The following is a 22,778-nucleotide window of genomic DNA, read 5'->3' on the forward strand; positions in this document are numbered from 1 at the left end:
TAGAACATGTTTTTTGCTCGCGTATCATGTCGTTTTTGGAAACCCAGAATCTACGCTGTAGGAATCAACATGGATTCCGAAAACAGCGATCGTGTGAGACCCAACTCGCTTTATTTATTCATGAGACCCGGAAAATATTAGATACCGGCTCCCAGGTAGATGCTATTTTCCATGACTTCCGGAAGGCGTTCGATACAGTTCCGTACTGTCGCCTGATAAACAAAGTAAGAGCCTACGGAATATCAGACCAGCTGTGTGGCTGGATTGAAGAGTTTTTAGCAAACAGAACACAGCATGTTGTTATCAATGGAGAGACGTCTACAGACGTTAAAGTAACCTCTGGCGTGCCACAGGGGAGTGTTATTGGACCATTGCTTTTCACAATATATATAAATGACCTAGTAGATAGTGTCGAAAGTTCAATGCGGCTTTTCACGGATGATGCTTTAGTATACAGAGAAGTTGCAGCATTAGAAAATTGTAGCGAAATGCAGGAAGATCTGCAGCAGATAGGCGCTTGGTGCAGGGAGTGGCAACTTACGCTTGACATAGACAAATGTAATGTATTGCGAATACATAGAAAGAAGGATCCTTTATTGTATGATTATATGATAGCGGAACAAACACTGGTAGCAGTTACTTCTGTAAAATATCTGGGAGTATGCGTGCGATTTGAAGTGGGATGATCGTATAAAATTAATTGTTGGTAAGGCGGGTACCAGGTTGAGATTCATTGGGAGAGTCCTTAGAAAATGTAGTCCATCAACAAAGGAGGTGGCTTACAAAACACTCGTTCGACCTATACTTGAGTATTGTTCATCAGTGTGGGGTCCGTACCAGATCGGGTTGCCGGAGGAGATAGAGAAGATCCAAAGAAGAGCGGCGCGTTTCGTCACAGGGTTATTTGGTACGCGTGATAGCGTGACGGAGATGTTTAGCAAACACAAGTGGCAGACTCTGAAAGAGAGGCGCTCTGCATCGCGGTGTAGCTTGCTGTCCATGTTTCGAGAGGGTGCGTTTCTGGATGAGGTATCGAATATATTGCTTCTCCCTACTTATACCTCCCGAGGAGATCACGAATGTAAAATTAGAGAGATTCGAGCGCGCTCGGAGGTTTTCCGACAGTCGTTCTTCCCGCGAACCATACGCGACTGGAACAGAAAAGGAAAGTAATGACAAAAATGGTTCAAATGGCTCTGAGCACTATGGGACTCAACTGCTGAGGTCATTAGTCCCCTAGAACTTAGAACTAGTTAAACCTAACTAACCTAAGGACATCACAAACATCCATGCCCGAGGCAGGATTCGAACCTGCGACCGTAGTGGTCTTGCGGCTCCAGACTGCAGCGCCTTTAACCGCACGGCCACTTCGGCCGGCTGGAAGTAATGACAGTGGCACGTAAGGTGCCCTCCGCCACACACCGTTGGGTGGCTTGCGGAGTATAAATGTAGACGTAGGATGACAGGCGTCCGCTGCCGGCGACCCATGCATGTGCCAACGTTAAAACGCGACACCGGCAATTGCGACTGAAATAGGCTCGTCACCATCGGAGGTGGAAGTTGGAGCACTGGCAGAGCATTACGAATCCCGATACTTTCTTTATCGTGAGGAAGGGAGGGCGCGAATCCGTCATCTTCCAGGGAAACAGCCCCTTGACACCTGTACACCGGAACGGAGACAAGCTGGTGGTCACTGCATTGTGCTGTGGGGAACATTCATGTGGGAATCCGTGAGCTCATGCAAAGCACCATGATGGCCAAGGAACCTCGTACACTGGATGCAGACGACATACACCCGCTCACCCCATCACGACGACGGCAGCTGCAGTTTTCAACAAGATAATGCGCTACGTCACAAGGTCAGGAGTGTGATGGAGTGGTTGGTGGAGCACAGTGGCGAGTTCCAGATGGTGTGCTAGCGCCATAACTCGCCTAATCTGAACCCGATCGAACACATCTGGGATGTGATTGAACGTGGCCTCAGAGCTTATCGCCTCCCTCCCCGGAATTTATGATAATTGGGTGACTTTTGTGTGAGTGCACATGTGGTGCCAACTCGCTCCAGTGACCTACTAAGGCCTCATTCCTTCCATGCCACGAAGCGTCCCCGCTGTTATCCATGCCAAAGGGGGACGTAATATACTGGCTGATCAGTGTATATGCAGAGTGCTGAGCGTTTAGGTTGTGCGGCAGTGCAAAGAAGTGGTGGTATGGGTTCGAAGTAGTTGTCCTAGAGCAATACAACATCGATCTCGGCGCGATGGATTGCCGGCCAGTGTGGCCGAACTGTTCTAGGCGCTTCAGTCTGGAACCGCGCGACCGCTACGGTCGCAGGTTCGAATTCTGCTTCGGACATGGATGTGTGTGCTGTCCTTAGGTTAGTTAGGTTTAAGTAGTTCTAAGTAGTAGGGGACTGATGACCTCAGAAGTTAAGTCCCATAGTGCTCAGAGCCATTTGAACCATTTTTTTCGGCCCGATGGATTCCAAAGGTGAAGAATCTGCACGCAGCGCATAGTTCGTTCAAGGCATCACAAATTGAATAATGCTGAACGTGGCCTCAGACGAACATGCTGAAATTGTTTTTTCTGTATACTAGGGGCATCACGATAAGCTGCAGGGTTGATTGTTGCACCATGCGGGAGGACATCAGACAGAGTGACCGCTCCAGAGTACCAGTCACTTTACTGGCTTTGAACTTTTTCTTCGGAGGAGAGGTGGTGTAGCGACAGTCGATGGACTGTCATTTTGTTTCAGGTTAGATGTGATGAACCCATGTTTCACCGTCTGTGACAATGTTATACAAAAAATTGTCACGATCAGCCTCTTAACACGGCAAGCAGTTCCGCACAGATGGTCCTTCGATGCTCTTTATGGTGTTCTGTTAAGCGGCGAGGAGCCCAACAGACAAACACCTTTGAGTACTCCGACTGGTGGACGAGTGTGTCAGCACTACCAGCAGAAACGTCCGGCTGTGTAGGGGGGGGAGGGGTGTTTGGCTGCGATTTGTCGATCAATTCGAGTGAGAGTGTCCGCACGTTCCAACACTGCAGGGGTTACAGCTGTGTGTGGCCGGCCGGCACGTGGGAGATGGCACAGATTTGCGCGACACTTCCGCGTTGATGATAGGCCCCTCGCCCAATAGCTCGGCGTGGTTTTGGTCACTGCCAGGTTTCTGTAGACATTTTGCAAGTGCCTATAAATATCTACGATGGTGTCGTTTTCCGCCAGAAGAAACTCAGTGAGAGTGTTGTGGCGTAACAAGCTAGCTACGCCACACTGAAGTAGCCGAAAGGGCACGCGTCAACTCACGCCGTCTTGCGTGCGGTCTGAAACAGGATACTTATGAATGCTATAAAGAAAAGAATGGAGCTTAGGTTTACTTAACTTTAATTTCCTTGTGGTACATATCTCTTGATAATACAAGTGAGACTCTCTCCAGATATGGTTAATGGCGCCTTGCTAGGTCGTAGCCATGGACTTAGCTCAAGGCTATTCTAACTGTCTCTCGGCAATTGAGAGAAAGGCTTCGTAAGTGTAGTCGCTAGCAATGTCGTCCGTACAACTGGGGCGAGTGCTCGTACGTCTCTCGAGACCTGCCTTGTGGTGCCGCTCGGTCTGCGATCCTGACAGTGGCGACACGCGGGTCCGACATGTACTAATGGACCGCGGCCGATTTAAGCTACCACCTAGCAAGTGTGGTGTCTGGCGGTGACACCAGAGAGAGCTCTCTGCTTCGGACATACATCTGTTACAGACGCCATTCTGAGGGCTGTATACGGCGAGGTAGCATATCGGAACTTCATGGAACTCTAGGGAATTCCACGGTGCCCCACAACAAATGTAACATTTTTTCAACAGAAATTGGCCGAGAAAAAAATGTTGGCGCATTTCTTACAGAAAGCCCCTCGTACTACCAGGTGGGGAAGTATGAAACCGGAATTTCCCTATAGATGGTGCTAGCCGCCAGTGTAGGGCAGCTGAGACCGCGCCTGCTTCCTGTAACGCCTGAAGACGAATGTTAACACACAGAAACCCCAGTTCCATACTCGGTATCTGTTTCAAACGGGTAAACATGTCCAGTTTGGTGCCTATGAACTATGAGTTGCGGGCAGGATTGGTTTTTCTGTTATCAACTGAAGAAAACCGCTGCAGAATCGCATCGAATGCTTGTCGAAGCTTTCGGCAAACATGCCCTTGGGAAAACACGGCGTTTCGAATGGTTCAAAAAATTCAATAGTGTTGATTTTGACGTGCGAAACGACGAACACGGGAAACCACCGAAAAAGTTCGAAGACAACGAATTTCAGGCCTTATTGGATGATGTTGATGATAGTCTCAACAGCAACAATGGAATGTGACGTAGAAAGCCGTTTCTCTTCGGTTGAAAGCTATGGGAAAGCTGCAGAGAGTGGGAAAACGGGTTCCGCATTAACTGAATGGAAGACAGCAAGCAAATCGAAAGACCACTTGTGAAATTCTGCACGCCAGATACAAAAGAAAGTCGTTTCTCCATCGAATAGTGACAGCTGATGAAAAATGGATGTATTTTGAGAATCCTAAGCCTCGTAAATCGTGCAAGACCAAGTCGCTTTGAAAATAAGACAATGCTCTGTGTTTGGCGGGATCAGAAGAGTGTATCTATTACGAGCTGCTAAAACCTGGTGAAACTGTTAACACTGACCCCTACCAACAAATGATCCATTTAAATTGAGAATTACGTGAAAAACGACCGGAATGTGGAAAAAGGCAACACAAAGTTATATCGCTCCATGATAACGCCCCATCACACACAGAAAAACGGGTCAGAGAAACGATCGAGGCTTTCAGTTGGGAAATCCTGGGGCGTGCGGCTTATTCTTGGCTCCGTCCGATTATCATCTGTTTGCAATACTGGGACACGCTCTCGCTGAACAACACTTCGTATGAAAATGTACGAAAATGGCTCGCAGACTGGTACGCTTCAAAAGAGGAACTGATTTTTGGGCGTGGCATCCATAGCCTGCCGGAAAGGTGGGACAAATGTACAAATAGGAATGGCGATTCTTTTATATAATATGAAATGATAATTAAATAGACACCCTAGCCGCAAACAGGCGTTGATATACTTCACTGGGGACATGTTGAAAATGTGTGCCCCGACCGGGACTCGAACCCGGGATCTCCTGCTTACATGGCAGGCGCTCTATCCGTCTGAGCCACCGAGGGCACAGAGGATAGTGAGTCTGCAGGTACTTATCCCTTGCACGCTCCCCGTGAGATCCACATTCCCAACATGTCCACACCACTACATTCGTAGTGCGCCTAATAGATGTTTGCCCATCATACTCATTACTCGTGGCAGATTAATCTACCAAGTCCCGTACGAGTTCGGGCATAGCGTGTGCGTTCACACAAGAAGGTCAATGGCCGGGAAGCCATATTTTAACTATATATGACGGTAGTATCTGTTCTCGAAAGAACACATACCGTGGATGACCATGCAGCTTTGCTAGAAATGAAATGATAATTAAATAGACACCCTATCTGCAAACAGGCGTTGATATACTTCACTGGGGACATGTTGACGCACTATCCTCTGTGCCCTCGGTGGCTCAGATGGATAGAGCGCCTGCCATGTAAGCAGGAGATCCCGGGTTCGAGTCCCGGTCGGGGCACACATTTTCAACATGTCCCCAGTGAAGTATATCAACGCCTGTTTGCAGCTAGGGTGTCTATTTAATTATCATTTCATTTCTAGCAAAGCTGCATGGTCATCCACGGTATGTGTTCTTTCGAGAACAGATACTACCCTCATATATATTCATATAATATATTTTTTATCAGTTTCAAATAACAGACGTGTAATTACTGCAACCAAATTCCGGTTTCGTACTTATACACCTGGTATACGAGGGTCACTCCAAAAGAAATGCACACTATTTTTGTAAAAATCCATCTTTTATTCTGCATGTGTGAAAGTTTTACAGTGTGTAGATACATCCTTCCCGCTTGTTTTCAAACTTAGTTCAACCTGTTCCCGTGAGTGGCGCCGACACAGCATGTCTTCAAGATAGCTGCTACACTTCACGTTCGTCAGAAGCAACGTGCTGTCATAGAAATCCTGTGCTGTGAAAACGAGACAGTGGGGAACATCCACAAAAGGTTGAAAAAGGTGTATGGAGCTGCTGCTGCCGATCGCAGTACAGTTAGTTGGTGGGCAAGCAGGTTACGTGATGAAAGCGGGCACGGCAATGTTGACGATTGTCCTCGCAGTGGCAGGCCTCGTACTGCACACACTCCAGACAATGTGCAGAGAGTTAACGAATTGGTGACTGCTGACAGACACATCATAGTGAACGAATTGTCACGCTACCTTGGGATAGGGGAAGGAAGTGTTTGCAGAATACTGAAAGTGTTGGGCCCGCATCTCGTGGTCGTGCGGTAGCGTTCTCGCTTCCCACGCCCGGGTTCCCGGGTTCGATTCCCGGCGGGGTCAGGGATTTTCTCTGCCTCGTGATGGCTGGGTGTTGTGTGCTGTCCTTAGGTTAGTTAGGTTTAAGTAGTTCTAAGTTCTAGGGGACTGATGACCATAGATGTTAAGTCCCATAGTGCTCAGAGCCATTTGAACCATTTTTGAAAGTGTTGGCATTAAAAAAGGTTTGTGCCAGGTGGGTTCCCAGGATGTTGACAGTAGCTCACAAAGAAAAAAGAAAAACGGTATGCAGCGAACTTTTGGAACAGTACGAGAATGGTGGTTCAAATGGCTGGTCATCAGTCCCCTAGAACCGAGAACTACTTAAACCTAACTAACCTAAGGACATCACACAACACCCAGTCATCACGAGGCAGAGAAAAACCCTGACCCCGCCGGGAATCGAACCCGGAAACCCGGGCGTGGGAAGCGAGAACGCTACCGCACGACCACGAGCTGCGGACAGAACGGTGGAGATTAATTTTTTGGAAGAGTTGTGACAGGTGGTGAAACATGGCTCCATCATTTTTTACCAGAGACGAAAAAGCAATCAATGGAGTGGCATCATGCTAATTCACCCAAGGAAAAAAAAGTTATGGCTACGGTGTTTTTCGATTCCGAAGGAGTCTTGCTTGTGGACATCATGCCAAGTGGAACCACCACAAATTCTGATGCATATGTGACGACACTGAAGAAACTTCAAGCTCGACTGAGTCGTGTTCGACCACATCGGCAAAAGGAGGATGTTTTGCTGTCGCGCGACAATGCACGGCGACATGTCACTCAAAAAACCGGGGAAGCGATCACAAAACTCGGATGGGCAACACTAAAAAACCCGCCTTACAGTCCTGACCTGGCTCCATGTGACTATCATCTCTTTGGGAAACTGAAAGGCTCTCTTCGTGGAACAAGGTTTGAAGATGATGACTCCCTTGTGCACGCTGCCAAACAGTGGCTCCAACAGGTTGGTCCAGAATTTTACCGTGCGGGTATACAGGCGCTAGTTCCCATACGGCGTAAGGCAGCTGAGAGGGATGGAAATCATGTGGAGAAATGAAAATATTGTTCGTAAAATATGTATCTACCCACCGTAAAACTTTCAAATATGTAGAATAAAAGATGAATTTAAAAAAAATAGTGTGCATTTCTTTTGGAGTGACCCTCCTACTAATGCTTTGTGCAGTATTCAAATATTCCCGCGTCTCTGCCAGTACCACACCTTCTGAGTAAAGTATCGTTATCTGCTATCCTTCACGGTGTCGGGATTTAAATGGCCAGCAATTTACTCGCTGGTAGTGGCAGCCTGCGTGTGACTCTCTCATTCCTCCATTTCCTTGCGAAAACTGCACGCCCACACGCATCACAGCAGAACGGTCCGGTGACCTTCCTGCAACTGCGCGAGCCGAGAAACCTGAAGACGAGCGTCGGAAATGTAGCCGGAGGTGATGTTTTTCCCGCGACCACGGTAGCCAGGAAGCGGCGGAGCCCCTGACGGCGCTGAGTGTCCCCTGCCGCGTGGAGCACCGGAAGGGAGGCGCCGCGGCCGGATGACAATGGCGGAGACACTCGATACTCGCCAGGGCGCCCGCCGCTGTGTCTGCCGTCTGGGGCTGCGGGCGGCCCACCACCCCACCCCGGCACAGCCGCCGCCTCCGACGCGTACAACCGTCCACCGTCGTGGCATCCGTTTGCCCACTGGCGCCTTTTACACCAGCCCGGTTGAGAGTCTGTGCGCTGAAGCTGCTGAACTACCACTGTCCTACCGCCGTGACTTTCTCCTCGGCAGGTATGCGTGCCGTTTGTCTGCCACGCGTGGCCACCCATTTATGCCTCCTTCTTCGATGAGTCCCATGATCGCCACTACGGGGCGCGTCCCTCTTCTCTATTACTTCCGGCAGTCCGCTTTGGACCTTGCTACGGCGGCTTAACTTCACGCTACCTGCAACTTTCCCGGTGTGCAACTTTCCACCTTGGCTTCGTGAAGCGGGCCATGTTAAGTAATGTGCAATCGGCTTTATAACCATCTTATCTCAAATAACATACTGTCAAAGTCACAGTTCGGATTTCTAAAGGGTTCTGAAATTGAGAAGGCTATCTACACTTACAGTGAAAATGTGCTTAATTCATTAGACAAAAAATTGCAACTCGTATATTTTGTGATCTGTCAAAGGCATTTCACTGTGTAAATCACAACATCCTTTTAAGTAAATTAGAATATTATAGTGTAACAGGAAATGCTGCAATATGGTTCAAATCTTATATCTCTGGCAGGAAGCAAAGGGTGTTATTAGGAAAGAGACATATATCAAGCTATAACGCATCATCCAACTGGCAACTAATTACATGTAGGGTCCCACAAGGTTCCATTTTAGGGCCCTTACTTTTTCTTGCGTATATCAATGATCTTTCATCAGTAACATTACCAGATGCCAAGTTAGTTTTGTTTTCCGATGACACAAACATTGCAATAAATAGCAAATAAAGTGTAGTCTTAGAAAGATAGGCTAATAAAATATTTGTGGACATTAATCACTGGTTCCTAGCCAATTCTTTATCACTAAACTTTGAAGAAACACACTACATGCAGTTCAGAACTTGTAAGCGGTGTCCCACGAGTATGTGCCTAACATACGATGACAAGCAGATAGAAGAAGTGGACAGTGTTAAATTCTTGGGATTACAGCTTGATAATAAATTCAACTGGGACGAGCAAACCACAGAACTGCTGAAACGTCTTAACAAATCTCTGTTTGCCATGCGAATTGTGTCAGACATAGGGGATATGGAAATGAAAAAGCTGGCATGCTTTGCTTACTTTCATTCCATAATGTCATATGGGATTATTTTTTGGGGCAGTTCATCAAGCCAAGCTAAAGTTTCCCGCGCACAAAAACGTGCAGTAAGAGTTATATGCGGTGTGAACTCAAGAACATCCAGCAAAAGCCCGTTTAGGGAACTAGGGATACTAACTAATGCTTCCCAATATATTTATTCCTTAATGAAATTTGTCATTAAAAATATATCATTCTTTCAAACCAACAGCTCAATTCATGGAATCAATACTAGAAATAAGAATAATATTCACAAGGATTTAAAGTCAGTCTTGTACAAAAAGGTATGCATTATTGAGGAACACACATTTTCAATAACTTGCCAGCAGCCATAAAAAGCCAAAGAAGTTCAATTTAAGAGAGGCATAATGGATTTATTGATGGCCAACTCCTTCTACTCCACTGACGAATTTCTCAGTAGAACCAACTGATTCTGTGCGCTGTACACCACCTGTCCCTTAGTGCAGCGGGTCCAGGAAAACTGTCACTTGCTCAGGCTTGGTGGAGCCAGTGTGATGTTTCTGTGGGTCCCTGGTCACGTCGGTCTGCATCGCCAATGGTCCTCCCTTCACGGGAATAAGCTCCGGCTTATTAAGCCTCTCCCAGCGGCTTGGGCGACATCCTCTCGGCCCCCACCACTTTGTACACAATGCGCCCAAGTTTTAACCTGCGTCACTTCCTGACGGAATGCCCATAGTTTTGACCGTTTACGTTCCCGCTTGGGTTTGCCGTCCGAGCTATCGGCCGTTTTAGCAAATGACGCGCGAGCTGGCGACCGCCTCTTACTTTCATCCGCCAAAGGAATATGGTGAAGCCCATTTAATTTTTAGTTCTGCAACTCCGTGTCCGCATGGTGTCTTTTTTAGCCCTTTCTCCACGTCCTTGTTTTCAGCTGTCTTCCCTAATGTCACTTGGGACTGACGTATACTCTTTTTTAACTCCTCCCTGCCTTAGCGTTCTATATTTCTGACTTGGGCGTGTATAATCCCAGTTTGTTTTTTTTTTTTTCTTTTTTTTTTTTTTTTTTTTTTTTTTTTTTTGCGCCCTAAAGCAAAACAAACAAACAAGCCACCACTACCAAAGAGGTAATTCGACTTCTTCGAGCAGTGGGTGTGCTGACAACGTCCGGATCCCGCAGCACCGAAGAGAAGAGTGCCTACGGCAATACTAAATGAAATGTCCCACTGGACCGGCGTGTCATTTCGCACGCTGCGCTCGGCCCTTAACTGGATCCTTCTAGTACCCAAACCTCCAGATGTCAGACACTCAGATCGGTACCAAACGTTGTGTGTCCATAGAGTATCAACCAAAACTCCGATTTAGTTCGTGCTATGTGCTGTCCTCCAGTATAACACGCGTAAACGGTAATTAAAAGAAACACCAGAGTTACGGAGCACGGGAAAGGCGTAACTGTGAGTTATTGATATGTACGGGGCCTGTTCAGAAAGTAAGCTCCGATTGATTGCCAAATTGAAACCACAGTGAACATCAGAAATGTTTTACTTGTAACAATTAGCTACACCTTTGAGCTACTTCTCTACGTAGTCGCCGTTCTGACTTAGACTTTTGTCATAGCGTTGTACCACCTTTTCAATAGCCTCATCATAGAAGGCAGCCGCCAGTGCTTTCCGCCAATTCTCCACGCTGGCGTACACCTCGTTGTCTGTGTCAAAATGTTGTCTTCAAAGACAGCGGTTCATGTGACCAGAGATGAAACTCAGGGGGAGACAATTGCGGACTGTATTGTGGGTAATCTCACATTTCCATTTGAAAACGATGCAGGAGCATCTTCATTGCCCCTGCAGAATGCGGCTGAGAATTGTCTTGAAGAAGAAACAGCACGACAGTTATGTAATGTTAGCTGCATAGCTTCAGGCGAAATTTTTCACCAGGCCCTCGTACTTGGCGGCAGACACTATTTTCTAGACATCTTTACGCACTCACTGCGAGCTCAGAAATGAGAAGAGCGACGTGATGCTAACTGGGGTTATACTAGAGACACTACCCAACACATCTGTGCAAAGCTTTATCGGATTTTCATAGTCGTTTCCATTTCGCGACCGATCGGAGCTTACTTTCCGAACGCCCCTCGTAGTTTTCGTGTGAGTGAGTTGGTAGAGTGTGAGGTCGTCGTAGCAAAGGTTCCTCTTTCAAACCTCACTGATGAAAATTTGTTTCAACTGTTTATGCGTGAAACTGTTACATGAGAGGACATTTTCCTAGCGTGTAAAAGGAGTTTCAGGAGTGCGTAGCAATTTTCTTTTCGCAGTCAGCTTTGGCTTGTTAGCTGAAAGTAGCGAACCTACAGAGCACATTTGTATAGACAGGTGTGGTGTTCTGTCAGACATCTGCGGCAGAAGAGACATGTCATCAAGCAGCTAGTGTATTTGTAGTTTCACAGAAAGAACATATACAATGGGAAAGAACTAATTAAACCTAACTAACCTAAGGACATCACACAACACCCAGTCATCACGAGGCAGATAAAATCCCTGACCCTGCCGGGAATCTAACCCGGGAACCCGGGCGCGGGAAGCGAGAACGCTACCGCACGACCACGAAATGCGGGCTCTGTGTACTCATTTTTGGTCAGCAGCCTCTTGCCTTCTCATGCGTATAACAAGTCCTGGGATAACAACTTGCATGAAATGGGAATATGGCGGAGTAGCTCCAAGTCTGTGGAGGTTTCCCTTTCTTTCCTTATTAGGCGGCCAGGGAGAATTCGTTTGGCTTTCTTTTTAAACTTATTTGGCGGGTCAAGTCCCAACGGCAGAGCCGAACTTCCCCACCGCCTTTAAATTCTCGTCGTTTTATTGATCGTGTAGTTTGTTGCGTAAAATGTACGAGAACGGGCTGCGGACTTTTAAAACTGAAGTCGACCAAAAACAGGCTCTGAACCTCGACGTTAGAAGACAGGCATTAGGTGGGTCGCGGAGTATGATGTAGATGCAGATGTAGATGAATATCAAGGGCTCAGATGGAAAACCAGATATGAATGACAATCATTCAGAGCGTGTTCAGCAAAGGTGGGATCTTTCTTTCTCAGTCCCCTTTCGTGCTCAGTCAGTCTAGTAGTTATATTATTTAGCTGTGCAGCCGGACGCCCTTCATGTCACCACAGCTCTGATCGTGACGTCAAGGATGGAAGTCTAGTGCGCCATCAGTCTGTGAATCGTGTACACTGTGAGTTGTCATACTTCAACATTTCGCGTATCGTATTTTCTGAGGGGAGGGATTTGCCTAAACAAGAGAGAGAAACCGCCTAACAGCTACACTTAGCCCGGCCAGTGAACTAGAGGAGGAGGAGGAGATTAGTGTTTAACGTCCCGTCGACAACGAGGTCATTAGAGACGGAGCGCAAGCTCGGGTGAGGGAAGGATGGGGAAGGAAATCGGCCGTGCCCTTTCAAGGGAACCATCCCGGCAGTTGCCTGAAGCGATTTAGGGAAATCACGGAAAACCTAAATCAGGATGGCCGGAGACGGGATTGAACCGTCGTCCTCCGGAATGCGAGTCCAGTGCAGTGAACTAGGCACTAGTCTGCCGCGCAGTTACGACTCGACTCTGGGACACCTTCCGGCCTCGCTAGCCTCAGCACTGCGTGTTACGCTGCATGAGCAAGTGTTTTAAGGAAAGTAAGATACGCACATCAAAAAAAAGTTTTGCGTCACCCCAGTTCCCACAGCTCCTGAAAATAGACGTTGACTGTGGATATTGTATCACAGACACAGTCCCTTTGACTGTTCAGAGATGTCACTAAACCCGCCCAAAGATGTAAACAGCCATGCATGAGCAGCGCCTATTAGACGGAGGGGGTCCGACATCCGATTAGGTCCAGTCATTCCACCAGGAAGGAGGTACACGGGTCGTGTTGTCTGTAGTTAAACCATGCCTACACGGTCAATACCGCGGTTCGATCGCGTCCACATTGTTACTTTGTGCCAGGACGGGCTCTCAACAAGGGAAGTGTCCAGGCGTCTCGGAGTGAACCAAAGCGATGTTTTTCGGACATGGAGGACATCCAGAGACAGGAACTGTCGATGACATGCCTCGCTCAGGCCGCCCGAGGGCTACTACTGCAGTGGATGACCGCTACCTACGGATTAAGGCTCGGAGGAACCCTGACAGCAACGCCACCATGTGAATAATGTTTTTCGTGCAGCCACAGAACGTCGTATTACGACTCAAACTGTGCACAGTAGGCTATATGATGCGAAATTTCACTCCCGACGTACATGGCGAGGTCCATCTTTGAAACTACGACACCATGTAGCGCGGTACAGATGGGCCCAACAACATGCCGAATGGACCGCTGAGGATTGGCATCACGTTCTCTTCACCGATGAGTGTCGCATATGCCTTCAACCAGACAATCGTCGGAGAGGTGTTTGGAGGCAACCCGGTTAGGCTGAACGCCTTTGACACACTGTCAAGCGAGTGCAGCAAGGTTTAGGTTCCCAGCTGTTTTGGGGTGGCATTATGTGGGGCCGACGTACGCCGCTGGTGGTCATGGAAGGCGCCGTAGCGGCTGTACGACCAGTGAATGCCATCCTCCGATCGATAGTGCAAGCATATCGGCACCATATTGGTGAGTCATTCGTCTTCATCGACGACAACTCGCGCCCCCATCGTGCACATCTTGTTAATGACTTCCTTCAGGATAACGACATCGCTAGAGTGGCCAGCGTGTTCTCCAGGCATGTACCCTATCTAACATGACTGGGATAGATTGAAAAGGGCTGTTTATGGATGATGTGACCTGCCAACCACTCTGAAGGATCTACGCCGAATCGCCGTTGAGGAGTGGGACAATCTGGACCAACAGTGCCTTGATGAACTTGTGGATAGTATGTCACGACGAGTATAGGAATGCATCAATGCAAGAGGACGTGCTGCTGGGTATTAGAGGTACCGGTGTGTACAGCTATCTGGACCACCACCTCTGAAGGTCTCGCTGTATGGTGGTACAACATACAATTTGTGGTTTTCGTGAGTAATTAACAGGGCGGAAATGATGTTTATGTTGATCTCTATTCCAATTTTCTATGCAGGTTCCGGAACTCTCCGAACCGAGGTGATGCAAAACTTTTTTTTAACGTGTGTGTGATAAGTACATTCATTGATGGCCAACGATGTATGTAAAACGGGCTGATTATTCGGAACAAAAATGATTCAATACGATTATGTTGGTTTGAAAACTGAAATATTGCTTTTTACATAGACTCGAATCTTAACTTTTTGTTCTTTTCTGTTAAATTATAGCTGTCCACAGCGACGTTAATAAATGGTATTCAATACCTCATTGATTTTAATTCTTTTCGTTTACTTATCCTCATCACTTCATTAAATAGTACATTTTTTTAAGTAATTCGTAGAGTAGCATATCTACAGGGTGTTTCAAAAATGACCGGTATATTTGAAACGGCAATAAAAACTAAACGAGCAGCGATAGAAATACATCGTTTGTTGCAACATGCTTGGGACAACAGTACATTTTCAGGCGGACAAACTTTCGAAATTACAGTAGTTACAATTTTCAACAACAGATGGCGCTGCAAGTGATGTGAAAGATATAGAAGACAACGCAGTCTGTGGGTGCGCCATTCTGTACGTCGTCTTTCTGCTGTAAGCGTGTGCTGTTCACAACGTGCAAGTGTGCTGTAGACAACATGGTTTATTCCTTAGAACAGAGGATTTTTCTGGTGTTGGAATTCCACCGCCTAGAACACAGTGTTGTTGCAACAAGACGAAGTTTTCAACGGAGGTTTAATGTAACCAAAGGACCGAAAAGCGATACAATAAAGGATCTGTTTGAAAAATGTCAACGGACTGGGAACGTGACGGATGAACGTGCTGGAAAGGTAGGGCGACCGCGTACGGCAACCACAGAGGGCAACGCGCAGCTAGTGCAGCAGGTGATCCGACAGCGGCCTCGGGTTTCCGTTCGCCGTGTTGCAGCTGCGGTCCAAATGACGCCAACGTCCACGTATCGTCTCATGCGCCAGAGTTTACACCTCTATCCATACAAAATTCAAACGCGGCAACCCCTCAGCGCCGCTACCATTGCTGCACGAGAGACATTCGCTAACGATATAGTGCACAGGATTGATGACGGCGATATGCATGTGGGCAGCATTTGGTTTACTGACGAAGCTTATTTTTACCTGGACGGCTTCGTCAATAAACAGAACTGGCGCATATGGGGAACCGAAAAGCCCCATGTTGCAGTCCCATCGTCCCTGCATCCTCAAAAAGTACTGGTCTGGGCCGCCATTTCTTCCAAAGGAATCATTGGCCCATTTTTCAGATCCGAAACGATTACTGCATCACGCTATCTGGACATTCTTCGTGAATTTGTGGCGGTACAAACTGCCTTAGACGACACTGCGAACACCTCGTGGTTTATGCAAGATGGTGCCCGGCCACATCGCACGGCCGACGTCTTTAATTTCCTGAATGAATATTTCGATGATCGTGTGATTGCTTTGGGCTATCCGAAACATACAGGAGGCGGCGTGGATTGGCCTCCCTATTCGCCAGACATGAACCCCTGTGACTTCTTTCTGTGGGGACACTTGAAAGACCAGGTGTACCGCTAGAATCCAGAAATAATTGAACAGCTGAAGCAGTACATCTGCCATTCCGCCAGACACGTTTCATTCAGAGACAACGCCATATTATTGCTACGCATGGTGGATATGTGGAAAATATCGTACTATAGAGTTTCCCAGACCGCAGCGCCATCTGTTGTTGAAAATTGTAACTACTGTAGTTTCGAAAGTTTGTCTGCCTGAAAATGTACTGTTGTCCCAAGCATATTGCAACAAACGGTGTATGTCTATCGCTGCTCGTTTAGTTTTTATTGCCGTTTCAAACATACCGGTCATTTTTGAAACACCCTGTACATCTACATCCTACTCCGAAAGCCACTTGAGTAGCGGAAGGGTCTTCTGGCACAACTAAATGATTCCCCTCACCCAGCCACCCACCCACTCCATTCCATTAGCGAATGGCGAGTGGGAAGAATGATCGTCAGTAAACCTCTGTATTGGCTTTAATTTCTAGAGATTTTCTCGTCATGGTCATTACGCGAGATGTATTTGAGGGGAAGTAATATGTTGGCCGACTCTTCCCGGAAAGTACTCTCACGAAATTTCAGTAGTAAACCTCTCTGTGAAGCAAAACGCCTCTCTTGTAACGTCTGCCTGTGGAGTTCGCTGATCATCTGTGTAACGCTCTCGCGCCGACTAAACGATCCCGTGACGAAACGCGCCGCTCTTCGTTGGATCTTCTCTATCTGCCCTACCTGAGAAAGATCCCAGGCTGATGAACAATAGTCAAAAATCGTTCGAACAAGAGCCTTTTAAACCACTTACTTCATGGATGAGTTACATTCCCTTAAGATTCTCCCTGTGACTATCATTCTGGCATCTGCTTTTCTTACTTTTTGTTTAATGTAGTCATTCCACTTAAGGTAGCACTGGACAGTTACTTCTAGATATTTTACCGTAGATATTCTTTCCAGCAATTTGTCATTAATAACGTAGCTGTATCGCAATGAATTTCTTCTCCTATGTATGCGCAATATGTTATATTTAACATATGTTGCTACATTATTATGGACAACATCATCATCTGCGAACAATCTTAAACAGCTTCCGACGCTTTCTACTAGATCACTTATATACACTTTAGGCAATCATACTTCCTTACGGTACTGATGAAATTACCTTTACATCTGTCGATTTTCTCCGGTAAGAGCGACGTGCTGGGCTCCACCTGCAACGAAGTCTTGAATCCAGTCGCAAATCTGCTTCAGTACTCGATAAGCTGGTTTTTTTCTTTTTCACTAAACGGTGGTGCGGGACCGTGTCAAACGTCTTCCTGGACTCAAGGAACACGGCCACAACCTGAGCGCCGCTGACTCCGGCGCTGTGGGTCTCACGGATAAACAGTGAGCTGGGTTTCGCATATCTCTGTTTTCAAAATCCATGCTGATTTTTTGAAGAGGAGATTTTCATTCTCCAAAGATGTCGTCATTCTTGAGCATAAAACATGTTCCATAACTCTACAACAGACTGACGTCAACGACATAGGTCTATAATTGTGTGCATCTGTCCCTCTGTCCCGCTGTCCTCCTTGAACACGGGTATGAACTATGATCTCTTTTTCCAGTCTTTGCTCCAGCGAACTACAATGAACTGCTGCTAGATGGGAAGCAAGTTCTTTCCTCGAATTCTTTGTAAAATCTTGTAGGTATTTCTTCTGGTCCCGACGCCTTTCCACTGTTAAGCGATTGTAGTTGCCTTCCTATTCCGTGATCTGTTATCTCAGTATCTGTCACATCAGTATATTCGATTTCGATGTTCGTACAAGGGCTGAAACGAGGACGAAAGGTGCCGAAACAATTTCGGAAGACCGAATTCAGTATTTCGGCCTTATCTCTGTCATCCTCCGTTTCGGTGCCATGATTTCACATAAGACCGAAATATCTTATCGTCTTTACTCAGCTTGGCTGACGAAATATTACTTTCACAGTCACTGAATGCCTCTCTCATTGCTCTCCTTACACTCACTTACGCTTCATTCAGCATTAGTTTGTTAACTAAGTTATCAATACTCTTGACTCTGAGATGCAGCTCCCTTTGTTTACCAAGTAGTTTGGTGCCATGATTTCACATAAGACCGAAATATCTTGTCGTCTTTACTCAGCTTGGCTGACGAAATATTACTTTCACAGTCACTGAATGCCTCTCTCATTGCTCTCCTTACACTCACTTACGCTTCATTCAGCATTTGTTTGTTAACTAAGTCAATACTCTTGACTCTGAGATGCAGCTCCCTTTGTTTACCAAGTAGTTTGGTTCAAATGGCTCTGAGCACTATGGGACTTAACTTCTAAGGTCATCAGTCCCCTAGAACTTAGAACTACTTAAACTTAACTAACCTAAGGACATCACACACATCCATGCCCGAGGCACGATTCGAACCTGCGACCATAGCGGTCGCGCGGTTCCAGACTGTAGCGCCTAGAACCGCTCGGCCACCCTGGCCGCCACCAAGTAGTTTTCTAACGCGGTTATTAATTCACTTACTCCGAAAATACTCATCCATGGCATACTGAAGCGCCAAAGAAACTGGTATAGGCGTGCGTATTCGAATACAGATATATGTATACAGACAGAACACGGCGAAGCGGTCGGCAACGCCTATATAAGACAACAAGTGTCTGGCGCAGTTGTTAGATCGGTTACAGCTGATACAATGGCAGGTTATCAAGATTTAAGTGAGTTTGAACGTGGTGTCATAGTCCGTGAGACAAAGCATCTCCAAGGTAGCGATGAAGTGGGGACTGTCCCGTACGACCATTTCACGAGTGTACGTTGAATATCAGGGATCCGGTAAAAAATCAATTATCCGACATCGGTACGGCCGGAAAAAGTTCCTGCAAGAACGGGACCAACGACGAGTGCAACCCTTCCGCTAATTCCTGCAGATTTCAATGCTGGGCCATCAACACGTGTCAGCGTGCGAATCATCAATATAGGCTTTCCTGGCCGAAGGCCCACTCGTGTACCCTTGGTGACTGCACGACACAAAGATTTACGCCTCGCCTGGGCCCGTCAACGCCGACATTGGACTGTTGATGACTAGAAGCATGTTGACTGGTCGGACGATTCTCGTTTCAGATTGTATCGAGCGGATGAACGGGTACGTGTGTGGATACAACCTCATGAATCCATGGATCCTGCATGTCAGCAGTTGATTGTTCAAGCTGGCGGGGGCTCTGTAATTGTGTGGGACGTGTGCAGTTGAAGTGATATGGGATCCTTTATACGTCTAGATACGACTCTGACAGGAGATCCTGACTGATCACTTGGATCCATTCATGTCCATTGGCCAATTCCAACGGGACAATGGTACACCCCACACGTTCAGAATTGCTACAGAGTGGTTTAAACTCTTCAGCTGGCCACAAACTCCCCAGAGGTGAACATTATTGAGCATATCTGGAATGTCTTGCAACGTGATATGCAGAAGAGATCTCCACCCTCTCGTGCTCTTACGGATTTATGGACATTCCTGCAGGATTCATGGTGCCAGCACTAATTCAAACGTAAGACCAGTGCATGCGACGTCTTATTGCGGCACTTGTGCCTGCTCGCGCGGGCAGGTGTAGCATTTTTTTTGGCTCCTCAGATTATGTTAAACCTTAAATGCTCTAAGGCGATATTTTTCTCTGTTAAGTATAAAAAAAAATTCTGGCGGAGCCAGCAAATTGAAAGACGTGCACTTCATTCGCCATTCAGTGCTCGTATTTCATATTCCAATCCACGCATTCTGGTATTCGGTAATCTAATAATTCAGGTAATATTAATAATTTCTACGGGTTGCGAGATTTATTTGACGATTTTTACAGCTTGTCTCACACTGATCTGTGAGAGGAGCTTGGCGCCAGGAATTTTCTTTATTTATGGGTGAGGGCAGCAGTCTTCCTAGCAGCCATGATGGCTCCCCGTTTCCTATCCTTTTTCCGATCGCCAGGGTAGCACGTGGTAGCGTTTGAAAGTTCAGTAGTGGCCAAAGTTTCTCCTGCTCTCAGTTCCCCAACCTGCCTTACCAACCTTGTAACTGATATTTCTTCTCAACTTTAACGTCGCGAGGTTGCCTCCCTTTGAAATTCCGGCCCTATGGTTGGCCAGTTCAGGTGCGCGCCCGTTTTTAGCGGGCGGACGCCAACCGCCCTCCGCGGATGAATAGTGGACAAAGGGGCAGTAGCTCAGATCTAGTGTGACCCTGCCTGAGGCCGGAGGTGCCGCTTCCAGGAGATGAAGTTCGGTAAGCATGAGCGCCGACGTGCACTGTAGCTTCGCGCCCTGCGGCCCAGAGGGAACCTTATAGGTCATTGTACTGATGTGCGCTCCTTGAATTACGGTTTATGCAATGTTTTCCGTGTTATAAGACTGTAGGGTTTTCCTTATACAGTCGGGCATAATGTGCGAGACGTGTTGGTTAGTCACAGAAGCTTGCAGTAAGGCACTAAAGTGCATACATTCATGCTCACTTTTCCACTTCGTCCGACAGTAGCTCTTTCAGTTCTCCTGTGTAAAATTCGACTCAGAATTTATGTCTTCCTAGCTTGAAAACTTGTGCCCTTTGTCCTACGCCACGTGGTGAATGTCTGGCGCCCCTTCATGTTTCGTTAACGTAGTCGGACCGCGAGCCAAAGTTATATGAATAGTTTCGCGTCTTGCTGGTTGTATTCCTTTAGTACAGGAGGCTACCTAGCGATTCACCTACAGTAGCATCTTTCTTAGTCTTTGGCTGATTCATGGCGGTGGTCGTTGCATGCCTGCAACCCCTTCCTTTAGTAAATTGGACCCCATCTGATAATACGGCGATCGTCCCTAAAATTCCTTGTCTCCTGCTATCCTGCTATCGTGGCTTATTATGAACGAGCGTTGGGGCAGGCTGCTGAACTCAATTCTTTCTTCCCCCACTCCCATTTGATTGTATAATTGTTCAGTATTCAACTGTTAAATAAATGAGTCCTTTAATCTGTACATTCTCCCTTTCATTGCGTGAAGCCATCCTTAGTGTCACAGTAGAATAATGAAGAACTATAACGGTTGCTACAAGGCAGTGCAGGTCTCGCGCCATTAATGATAGGATCAAGATTCAATATCGCGCGCCTGCACGACCATTGAACGCATGGCACCTATAATAGTAATAATAATTTTCAGTCATCCCCCATTGATAAACTGGGAAGTGTTCACGGCTCAGTGTGAGGCCGTGAGCACTAAATCCACTGGATGTGGTGGAAGTAGTGGCCTGTTTTACCTTGCTGGTTTAAAAAAAAGGAATATCAAAAATTACAACCCCTACACAGAGGGATAGTAACCTGTAAAATAAAACGAGCCACCGCTTTTACAAGTAGTGGCCTCTGTTTTACCTTGCTGGTTTTAAAAAAAAAGGAATATCAAAAATTATAGCCCCTACACGCTTTTAACAAGTCTGATTGAGAGTGCGTTAAAGAAGCTTTCCCCGCGCAGAAGATGGTAAGATCCTGCACCTATATTAGTTAGTGCTGATGAAAATTTATTTTTATGAAGTCGTGCATAATTTTCTTCGTTAATCAACAGCTGTAATATTCTTGTTAGTGCAGTAGAAACGATGCGACAGTTGTAGATACAGAGATGTCGCGTTCACCTCGACACACAGAATTAGCGGAGAGAGACACACAAACATGTGAACAGCCCCCTCAAACTGCAGACTGAAGACCACGGCCTGGTAATTAGCAGCTATCTACTACGTCGCAAAAAAAAAAAAATGCCACACTCGCCGGTGGCACAAAACCTTTGGTCCTCAAAGTCGAAAAATACACGGTTTTCACGAGCTTTTTAAGCAATAACAGAGATGAGAACGCAGAACAACGCAGGTCTTTAATTTTTGACAGTCTAGTGTTGCAGTTTCCACTCATTTCTGTCGGAGGGCGAAATAAAACAAGTAAAACATCGTCCGCGTACGTTAAAGGGATTTCGCCACCGTAGCACTGGAGTTTCGCAGTAATGAAACGAACTTTATGAACAAATTATACTCCCTGCCGCAACTTCTTTTTAAAATTGCTTTCCTTATCTCTTCCACACCTTCCTACATAGAACATCCTCGTAGAGAATCTTACAAAGCAGATATTATAACGGGCATCAACGAATGCGCGAGCCTGAGAGTACAAAACCAAGCAAAAGAAAAGGAATGTGCCAAAGAACTCTGCTAGCTGGTTTGCCTCTTACACACTGATTACGTGGGCACTTTTCCTTATGATAATCACACAACTTTCGAATGATTTAATACCGCCCGCGCCTCTCCGTATGCCGAGTTAATATTTTTACCCGTGCATAAGGTGAAAATTGAAAGACAGCGATTCAGGCCAAAAACACATTTATTTTTTAACGCTCTCCCCATTTGTGTTGGCACTTCTCCAGTGATCATGTTCCACCTCTCAAGTGTAACTTTGGAACTTTGAAAAGGAAGAAAAAGAAAAAAAATTCTGCGCCTGTCCTAATCGCTTCCGAATGTAAGTTCACCTTCAGCTACAAAATAACTCTTCTAGCATCCAGTCTCGATAAAAATAATGTTATACACAAATGGAAGAAAACAATCATATTCCATTTCTACCGGGTGAACAAAAAGCCAGTATAAATTTGAAAACTTAATAAACCACGGAATAATGTAGATAGAGAGGTAAACATTGACACACATGCTTGGAATGACATGGGGTTTTATTAGAACCAAAAAAAAACAAGTTTACAAAATGCCCGACAGATGGCGCTGGACAGCAAAACTACTACCGTGATGAGTGAGAGGTATGCCGATATGTTACAGAATCGCATCATCCCCAGCCTGGCTGATAAACACCTGCTGGAACGTACGATGTTTATGCAGGATGGCGCTTCACCCCATATTGCTAAACGCGTGAAAGATCGCTTGCGTGCGTC

General features: G+C 46.5%; 2 non-coding genes across 2 annotated transcripts; one reads left to right on the plus strand and one right to left on the minus strand.

The window, feature by feature from the left end:
- Positions 1-5,132: 5,132 nt before the first annotated feature.
- Positions 5,133-5,207, minus strand: Trnat-ugu (transfer RNA threonine (anticodon UGU)). The gene has a single exon. It is a non-coding gene; the product is annotated as a tRNA-Thr (tRNA).
- A 373-nt stretch (positions 5,208-5,580) lies between these two features.
- Trnat-ugu (transfer RNA threonine (anticodon UGU)) lies at positions 5,581-5,655 on the plus strand. Its single transcript has one exon. It is a non-coding gene; the product is annotated as a tRNA-Thr (tRNA).
- The last annotated feature ends 17,123 nt before the right edge of the window (positions 5,656-22,778 follow it).

This window comes from Schistocerca nitens, chromosome 10 (assembly GCF_023898315.1).
Source record: "Schistocerca nitens isolate TAMUIC-IGC-003100 chromosome 10, iqSchNite1.1, whole genome shotgun sequence".
Classification (NCBI taxonomy): Eukaryota; Metazoa; Arthropoda; class Insecta; order Orthoptera; family Acrididae; genus Schistocerca; species Schistocerca nitens.